A 7,344-nucleotide genomic window follows, 5' to 3' on the forward strand; every position below is an offset into this window, starting at 1 on the left:
GGATGGGCGTGTCTAGAAGAGAGCCAAACAGGTGGCCCTGGACAACTCACAACCAGCCAAGCAGGTTCCCTCCTGCGAAATGTGCTGGATGCCAGCTGCACCAGCAGGCCTGTTCTGACTGCCAGGCCCCATTTAGGGTTGTTTTCCTCTGGTGTCCATTGCAGGGGTGGGGCCCTCGTACACCCACAGCCTTCTCTGGGCAAAATTATCCAGCTATGGTCTCTGCTATTAATTTTAAACAACAGAGGAATCAAGGACCCAATGTTCAATTGGTGCCAGAACCTTCCACTCGAGTGCTGAACATGGTCAAGGTTTGAGCCTCCCTCCAAGAAAAACAGAAGCCTGGCGGCGACTGTGGCAGGCCTGTAGTGGAGGTACCCACGCCACAGGCCAGCCCTGCAAGGACCAGTGAGCCACAGAAGTCTGTTCAAGAAACAACCAATGTGATTTCACTTACATGCGGAATCTAAAGAACAATATAAACAAACAAAACAGAAACACTCATAGATACAGAGAACAGACTGAGGGTTGCCAGAGCAGGCCAGGGTTAGGGGACTGGGTGAAAAGGTGAAGGGATTGAGAAGTACAGATCAGCAGTTACAGAGTAGTCTTGGGGATATATTCCCTGTGAAGTACAGCACAGGGAATATAGTCAATAGTAACTATGTATGGTGCCAGTGGGTAATATGGGCGGAACACTTTGTAAAGTATGATTTTCTAACCACTATGCTGTACACCTGAAATTAATACAAGATAATACTGAATGTAAAATATGTATATACTTTTGATTTTTAAAAAAGGAAATAACCAAAGTGGCATGTAGAGCTGCCACCCATAACCCTGTCACTCATCAGCAGCAGAGGAGTCCAGCTGGCTGTGTGGCTACTACACACACGCTTGAGAGCTTTGTTGTTCCATATCTCCTGGTGCCATCAACAGCTTGGAGGTGGCAGGGGCAGATCTGGGGCTAAAGGACAGCAGCCAGTGGCTTTAGGCCAAAGGCCACAGCAAGGCCAGCCAGCTGAGAGGAATGTCACGTCCACAGCATGTACCTACTGCAAGGCTAGCAGAAGACCTCATGCAGGGGAACTCTGGTTCAAACAGCCTGGCTGTTTCCCATCCAGGAAACACGTCCAGGGCCCCCTCTCCTGCAGACTGCTGCCACGAACACATTGGCAGGCATTTCAGCTGGGAGCTCCCATGAGGCCAGGAGTGGCCTTTGTGCTTGTTGCTGTACTGCTAGGCTGGCCTATCCCAGGTACCCCACAAAGAGGTGTGTGTGTGCCAGTGGACTTCAGCTCCCCAGTGTGCATTCACCTCTGCACTTTTAGGTCAGTCAGCATCTGCGTGAGTGCAACCCACAGGCAGGTATTAGCCCAGCACTCTGCCAGGCACTGGGGAGATTCAGGGCAGCTAACGAAGCCAGAGCCCTGCCTTCAAGAAGCTTAGAGTAGATAGAGACCCAGTTCTTGCACATGGCACAAAAGTACATATCAGGGCTCTGGTTGTCAGAGGAGTTCAGAGGTTGGGGTCCTCAGTGGGAGAGGGCTGGCATAGGGCAGTGACAAGGAGCAGGCCTAGGCCATCGCTTCTCAAGCTCCTGGTAGGCTCTCCTTCGTCCCTACAAGAGCCTGGGCATGGGCTCCCTGCCAGCTGGCAGAGAGGCCGGATGGAGGCTGTTGGTGAAGGGAAGGTGAGCCAGAGCCTTTGCTCTGCATGGGCTGAATCACCCTTCACATTCCAACACATTCACCGACCACCTTGGTATCTAGGCTCTTGGCAGCCACTGCTCCTGAGAGGGGAGGTCCTCGAAGGGTGGAGGCCAGCAAAGCGTCCATCGCCCAGGTCCTCGTTTCGCCGTCACCATCGTCATCCCCTGCACAGAGATGTTTCTTGCAGGGCGCTCACCGCTGTCCTGCGAGGCATTGGCCAGCACACCTGGGAGCAGAGCCTCTGCAGCCTGAGGGTCCACCTAGCCTTCCCCTGGAGAGAGCTGTGGCACTGAACCTGCTCTGAGTTTGCTAGCTGAAGTCCCAGGGCCCTGTCACCCTCTTTGTCCCATCAGCTCCGGTATAGCAGATAGAACATGAAGTCTCACATCTGAGATAACCAACATGCAGTACTTTTTATTATGGAAGGATTTTTATATGATCAGAGGTTGGGAGAAGAGTGTACTGAACCCTAACGTCCTCATTGTCCAGTGCCGATGATTATGTGCAATACTTCTTGAAAGAAAGGGGGTTAAAAATGCATCATCATCATTATTATTATTATTATTATGAAAGTGTGGGTATGTCAGAGGGACACAGGAGCTAAGTAACAGAGCTCCTAATGGCCAAAGCTGGGACAGTTTGAGCAACAAAATAAACGACATAGTATTGGAACATAACCCAAAGTATAAAATAAATTTTCATGAGTCCATACTAATGTAAATAAATGACTGAGTAAATAAATAGAGAACAGACAAACGTCCCAAACAGAAGAATTCCAAATAATGTAAAGGTGCTGCACCGTCAAGGATGTGAGGCGTAGCTCCCCATTCCCTAAGTGGGCTGTGTGCAAGGACTTCCCTCTGAAGGGTACACTGTGGGAAAGGGAAGGAAGAGGAGCCTTGTGGAGACCGGCAAGCGCTGGCCCAGCCAGGAGGTCAGTGTTCATAGCATCAGTGATGGCCGTGCTCATAGCAAGTACCCTGGTAGGAGGAGATGAGAGGGTATTTACCTCTGTGGTCTCCCCCAAAACCCAGAGCCCCAGTCTAATCGTGGGAAAAGCTTCACACGAATTCCAGTTGAGGGACATTCTACAAAATACCTGACCAATGCTCCTCAAAACTGTTAAGGTCACCCCAAACCAGAAAAGTCTGAGGAATTGTCACAGCCAGAAGCATCCTAAGGCAACATGACGACTAAATGTAATGAGGTGTCCTAAACGGGATCCCGGGACAGAGAGAGGGCATTAGGTAAACACTGAGGAATCTAAAGTATGAACTTGAGTTAATAAAAATGTATTAGTATTGGTTCATTAGTTGTGACAAATGTACCATATCCATGTAAGGTGATAACAATAGGGGAAACTGGCTAAGAGCTGTAGCGTGACCAAAAAAAAAAAAAAAGCTTTATTCTTGTTATTTTGTAAGAGCTGTGTTTCTGCAGGGGGAGCAGCGGGGAGGGAGTTTTCTGTTCAGCTGGGTGGGTGGCGAGCACCCTGTCCCCACCTGCCTGGTGCTGTTCTTGAATGTGCCCTGGAACTAGAAGAGCGGAATGCCAGCCGCCAGGCCTGTGCGCGGGGCCCGCAGCAGCTGGTGGAGGGCAGGGGGAGGCGGTTACTGCAGGGAAATGAAAGGGGATGTCCAGGAAAGGGCCCTGCGTGCCCGGCCCGGCTGCGGACGGCTGGCTGCCACTCGGGCTGCGGGCAGCTCCCAGAAACACTGATTCACCACGGCCTTGCTGTGAGTCATGCAGGGTCACGCTCTGCAGTGGAGTGGCACGCATGTAGTGCAAGGCGGGTCACTCTGTGCCAGGGACTTGGCAGAGAGGAGACTGGTTAGAAGGCTGAGGTGAGCCTGCCCCTGCTGTTTGCTATCACTGTCCTCATCAAGGTAAAAGAGGGGGCAGGTGCCCTGGCCAGTGTGGCTCAGGGGTTGGAGCATCGGCCCAAGCACCAAAGGGTCTCGGGTCCAATTCCTGGTCAAGGGCATGTACCTTGGTTGCAGGTTCGATCCCTGCTCTGGTCAGGGTGGGTGTGGGAGGCAACCAATCGATGTGCCTCTCTCACATTGATGTTTCCCTCTCTCTCTGTCCCTCCCACCCTCCCACTCTCTAAAAAAAAAAAAAAAAAATTAGAAAAAAATGTCCTCAGGTGAGGATTAATGACAACCACAAAAAAAGATGGGTCAGGCATTTGGGGCCTCAGTGACCCAGACCTGCAGGTAATCCATGTATGTTTAGCTGTGTACCCCACACCCCCTGACACCACCCATTCCACCTTCCCTTAGAGACCCGGGATTGTGGAAAGGCATAGCCTTAGAGGCAGCAAACCTGGGTTCAGGTTCAGACTCCACTACTTGATAGCTGGGAAACCTTGGGTGATTCACTTAGCTCTCTGACCTGTTTCTCTAGTTGTAAAATGCAGATAATACACCTGCCTCACCCACCTCATGAGGTTGAGTCAAGGATCAAATGACCAGGAAGCACTCTCTTAGGGATATTGTTTGGGTGGGTGTGGCCAGGGTGGTCAGTGTTCTTCAGCCATCAAGTAATGACCTTCATGGCCCTGGGGCTAATCTAAGATGTTTTTGTTTCAAGTAATAATAAATCCGATTCAAACTGGCTAATAGTTGAAAAATCCAGAGGCAGTGTAGGCTGCAGGAGCAGTGTGATCAGGGTTCTAGTCATGTTTCTCTGTCTCTCAGGGAATCCTTGTGTACTAGCTTCTGAGGCTGGCTTCCTCATAGGTAGGAAAATGTTTTTTTAGGAGTCCCAGGCCACACATTCCACCATCCCTAATAGGGATAGCTATTTTTTTTCTTATCATAACATGCCTAGGGCTTCTCTCTTTGGTCTATTTTAGGCCACCTGCTTGGCTCTGAATCAATCACCTAGGCTAGGACAAGCCATGTGGATTGGCTTAGACCTGAGTTATTACCAAACCTTAACAAATTACTGAAGCAAAGAGAGGCAGATTAAAATGATTGGTTTAGGCCAATGAGGGCTCGCCCCTGGAGGTGGGGGCGGGGGGTCAAATCCATGCAAGCTTTTTGTCTGCCACAGTTGGGGACAGGGTGGGAGTGGGGGTGGGGGTGGGAAGGATGCCAACAATGTCCACTACAGGTTTTTATCACAGTAGGAATCCACTGTAGTAGAGAATGGTGGTGGTTATCCTCTCTAACATCCATTCCCCTCTTTTGGCTACAACCCTAACTTGCATTTTGAGCTTCATTTCTTCCCCATTCTTAGAATAGAATATGTGCTTCTGTTGGCGCTCCACTTCCCACTCATGGGAAAGGCATGTGATCAAGACTTAGGCCAATCAGTGCACTGTAATCTGGCCACTGGATTGCTTCTCTGGCACTTGGCTTGATCAAAGCCAGTGAAACACGATACTGGGAAGGAAGGCTGGGGCTGTGCCCACTGCTCTTGTCTGCTGATCTTGACCCTAAGAGGCTGTAAGGTCTGGAGCTATTGCTGCTGCCATTTTACAACCACACAGAAAGAGCTTGAAGTTGGAGCTAATAGAGATGGAGAGCTGGGGAGAGATCTAATGAAGTCACTCACAGCCAAGCTAGTTCCTGGACATTTCAGTTTATGATCAACACATTTCCTCTTTGCTTTAAGCCAGTTTGGGTCAAGTTTTTTTAGTTGCAACATCTTATACAATTCTCCCTCCTGTTCAAAGGCAATGAATGCCCTGAGCAGTACATACGGGTGGCTAGGACGTTTGTCAAAACTGTACTATTTGTCATTTGACACTAATATTACATGGAAAGGATCCCAGCCATGCAAGATGCGGAAGAATGCCAAATGAATATGGGTGAGATTTAGTCTAGATCGGGGGTAGGCAAACTACAGCCCACAGGCCAAATCTGGCCCACCAACTGTTTTCATAAAGTTTTATTGGAACACAGCCACACTTTGTTCATGGCTTTTTAATATTCCAGTGGCACAGCAGAGTTGAGTAGTTGCCTGCAAAGCCTTAGATATTCAGTATTTGGCCCTTTACAGAAGAAGTTTGTTGCGTCTCGGGATAGACGGTGAAAGAATAAAATATTAGCAAAGTACTTCTCCCCAGATGAATACCTGTATCCCCAGATGGAAGCAACACTGAGTGACCCTCCATCATAGGCCTTTGTATCCCATTAATATCAGCTTCAGTTATCAGCATTAGGAAAGCAAACTTTCATAGAACTGAACTTATCCCAGACAGTGAATGAGAGACTTTCTATGTCTTTAAGATTTGGTTTATGCAGTGCCTGTATCTTACTAGCCCCGGTCACAGTGTCTCAGAAACCTACAGGCATAAGAACATTCTTTTCCCACCCAGGGCCATTAGCCTCGCTCTGAGTTGGGAAGCTAAAGCTACTGGTGAAGTCCAGTGGTAGCCCAGTGACCCACTTCCATAAGGAGGTGGGATCAATGTAAACATGGTGGGAATAAGAGAGCTGTTCTTAAATTTTCATAAACTGAAGCATTGTTATCTGTACATCTGACATGTGAAGCTGATGGATTCTATTTTTACCAACAATATAGTTCACCTGGGGCAATTGGGAAGCTCCATTTTCCATTCCCAACTATCAGTTTCCTGCCAGGAGTGCAGCATGGACAGTTGATATTGGTGAAATAGCCAAGGTCACTTGAGTAACCACCCCCTTGGGTTTTCTAAACTGAATCTCTGTTAAGTTAAATCACCAGGAAGCAACATAGCAATATCTAAAGCTAGCTCTTGGTGGAGGGCCATCATGGAACAGGTACTTAATATGGCCTCTGCTTTTGTGTGAGGTCTTCCTGAGAAGTGGCTTCCTCAAGAATACTGCAGTGTCCACAGTGCAGTGGCCAGAATCCAACTCATGGCTTCTAATTTAGAAATGATGCCATGAAGAGCAGGCAGTTTAGGAATACTGTTCATTGGTCCTGTATTATTGTTATCTTAGTGGAGTTTAGACTGGCTTATCTATAAGGCTCTCTTTCTGCTCCCAGTAGGGTCTGGCAGGCTTCCTGACTTACACAGCACTCAACATGGGTCTGAGATGGATCCAAGGGGGTAGTTGGGGCTCATCTGGATATAGAGATCTGTAATAGTTTTATATTTCTATGTTGATGGGGGACATATTTATTTGGGGTAGCCTACCTTGAGTAAGTGCCTTCTACTTAAGGATCCACGTGATAAATCTGGGAATTTACCTCAAGGACCTACTTTGAATGCTGTTCAAGTCAGGAAACCCTCCAGACTCAACTGGGAGCAGAAAGGAAGTCTTGTGGATAGGCCAGTAAGATAAGAATACTAGTAAATGGCCCTCTCTTCTCTACTTGGCCAAACTTATCCACCCTTTGGGACCCAGCTCAAATCCTCCCCCCTTAGTATAAAGCCAGCTCAAATTGAGCAATCCCTTTGGTCTCTTCACCACACCAATTACTACTGCAATTAATCTCAGAATACCTTGGGGCTGTTGATTGTAAACAAAAAGCCAGATATTTCTCCAGCAAAATGGGTTTATTCTGGAACAAGAAGGAATTGCAGTCCTGTGCACACGACCAAGGGGAGCACCTGCTCGTCAAGTTGACTAAAACAAAGAAGAGGAAGCTCTTTTATAGAGGGGAAAGGGCTGCTAGTTTCCCCCTTGCACTTTGT

The sequence above is a fragment of the Miniopterus natalensis genome, chromosome 1, assembly GCF_054644295.1.
Source record: "Miniopterus natalensis isolate mMinNat1 chromosome 1, mMinNat1.hap1, whole genome shotgun sequence".
Lineage (NCBI taxonomy): Eukaryota > Metazoa > Chordata > Mammalia > Chiroptera > Miniopteridae > Miniopterus > Miniopterus natalensis.